The sequence below is a fragment of the Numenius arquata genome, chromosome 2 (genome assembly GCF_964106895.1).
Source record: "Numenius arquata chromosome 2, bNumArq3.hap1.1, whole genome shotgun sequence".
Classification (NCBI taxonomy): Eukaryota; Metazoa; Chordata; class Aves; order Charadriiformes; family Scolopacidae; genus Numenius; species Numenius arquata.
Genome location: NC_133577.1, coordinates 50,074,576 through 50,077,435, shown reverse-complemented (window position 1 = coordinate 50,077,435; position 2,860 = coordinate 50,074,576).

Here is a 2,860-nt window from a genome sequence, read left to right as displayed (position 1 = left end):
ACTGGGGTGCCAAGAGGTGCAGCACTTTGCAAGGCCAGCTGTAATTATTCTAGTGAGTAGGGATTATTTTATACTGTCTTGAATGTTTCACAATAAATAAAAATGCCAATCGGTAATTCTTGTGCAACGTAACTGTTCTGATGTGCAAAGTGATATTTTCCCTTTTCTTCTTTTGTAATGGTAGGCATGGAAGGTGATTATTAGGCAAAACTCTTCTTTGGGGGGAACCAGGGGAGCCCAAGAGTAGTCAAGGTGCTCTTGAAGTTAACAGGTTCTGCAGTAACTGCAGTCTGGCTCCTTTTTCTCCAGTTCTGCTTCCCTGGGGTAATTAAAGCCTGCTTGCTACCTTTCATGCTGCCTTTTTCCATTCCGATCAGCTGCGCTGGCATTGTTGGGTTAAAGAAAGGGGCACTAAACTAGATGTCTCCCTTCATTTCATCAACAGAAACTTAAAATTACACAGCCACCTACATCTGATTAAAGAACAGTGTTCAAGCAGTAGGTTGTAAAGATGTCACCAAGGAGAAAAGTTGACCCGCCGAACCTTTGTAACTAGCAATTTTGCAGTTTACATTAGATCTCAGTCTGAGCCGGTAGGTAATTTACTTAAAATTAACCCACACACAACCACGTATGATCTGGAAATCACAGAAGATGCAATAGCTGTAAAACCCCACCTGCTTCACACAGGACTATTTTTGTACGTTGTACGTGCACACCTACAAATCACATAAACCGTAAAGGCTCCCTCTCAGCAGCACGATAGCTTCTGCTCACATAGGCAAATAAGTGCTGCCTTGTTTTTTCTCCAGGGACAGTCTTGGCAATTACTTTCATCTGCCCGCTCTCCAGCATCACCAGAGCCACTGGCACTTGGGATGCACTGGGGATTCCTCAGCACTCACAGCCCAACTCCCTTCTTAGCTGATGAAGCAGAGTAGTTACTTTTTAGTGACTGTTTTCTCATAAAAATCTATCTTTTCTTTCACTGTGCACTGCCTGATGCTAAGGAGATCTAGATTTGTGGCTGTGTCCCTAATTTAGGTAAGACTTGAACATTTCTTTGTTATTGCAGTCTATTTACTGTCCGCAGAAGATAAGCTGTCACCCTTATGCAGTTTGCTTGCCGTGAGCCACCACAACACTGCATGGAAGTTGGAGATTCAGGTGTGTCAGCTTTTACCTGCATCATATGGGCCAAAGGATCTATACTGGGAGACAAGCTGCAGGTCGCACCGAATGCCAGGCAGGATCCCCATGGAAAGCCACGTTCTGCACCACCTGGTCTTCTGAAAGCAAGGGGCTTAGTTGTTGGGAAGTGTACAGTCCTGTGGGCAAAAACAGAACAAAAAAAAAAGCTGTGGCTCAAGCCTCTTCTTAGGCTGCTTATTCCTCACAGGTCAGTTACGTTGCTTCTGATGGGAGGAACACGCAATCGCTTACATTTTGTCAAACCAATACGGTAGCGCGAGACCTACACATGGCAGTTTATGGCTCATAGAAGGTAAAGCAAATATATTTTATTTGGGCCTGCAGTCAAAGTTTTAGCACCTTAAGATCACATTCTGTAGATGATACTCATGGTACCCGAAGACAGATCCTCAGCAAGTATAATACACATCTCCCCTGCAGTCAGCAGAGCAGTGTAAGATCTGAGCTCACTCCGGAACAGTCACAGCCCGACAGTTCTTGATGCCACCAAAGCGCATACTCCAATACATAAGAAAATGGTATTACTGCAATCACTTTAAACTTCTCACATTTCCCTTCTCAACCGAGCCCTTTGCTTTCAAGTCTGTGACAGAATAAAAATCTGTGTTCCAAAGCACACCTCTCATTGCTGAAACACTGCACTGCAAGTTAGATCTGCTTCACATTAATGAAAGTGATTCTTTGTACTAGTGACTGGTTTATCATTGGCTTATAATTGTGTCAATTAGAAATAACATCTCTGACCCTCTCTTACTTACAGCCATGATTTCAATCAGTATAATGTGATATATCGTGTATATTATATAATGTGATATACTGATTTCAATCAGTATTATCAGCTTAATGCCATGATTCCAATCAGTATAAAAGCTCCGTATGTAAGCACAGCCATACTCGGGAACAGTTCACATACACATGGGGAGCAAAGCAGGATCAAGAACACAGGAGAGTGTTAAAACTCTACAGTTTAGAAATCAGTAAAAGTTCCATATGATGCACCTCTTCGTACGCATCAGCTCCTGAGCTTAGCAGATGAGCAAGTGGGACTACTATAGGATAATTAACTATAATAGAAGCTAAAGACACTGGATTAAAAAAAAAAAAAAAAGCAACCTACCTGGCCTAACACTTTGCTGTCTCTTCTCTCAAAACTGATTTTTAAGACTTGTTTCTTCAGACAGCACACAGCAGGGTCCTGCACATGTGACAAAACAATGTCTTGAGTGGGCAATAATCAATTTACTGACATTATGCTTCAACAGGACAAGAGCCTGCAAGCACACCCTTCCCGTCCACCTACTGTATAATATTAGCAGGAAGTTACAGGCAAGAAAAATTAGTTAGAAGTAGTGACAACTGATGTTACCTAAGCAGCATTGAAAGGCAGGAACAGCAAAGTAGTATGAGAGCTGGGGGCATTTTCGTTTTTGTACCTGCTGTAAGTTGAGTGAGAGCTACTATTTAGAAAATAATTGCTGGTTTAAAAAAAAAACACAACCTAAAAATAAAAGAATAACCACAAACCCAAAAAACCCACAAACAAAAGTAATTTATATACTTCAAATTTTTCTACACACAAAAGTGAGAAAATAAGTAAAAGCACCACTTGTATAAGAAGCTTTAGCGTGAGTCTTTATCAAAGTTACAC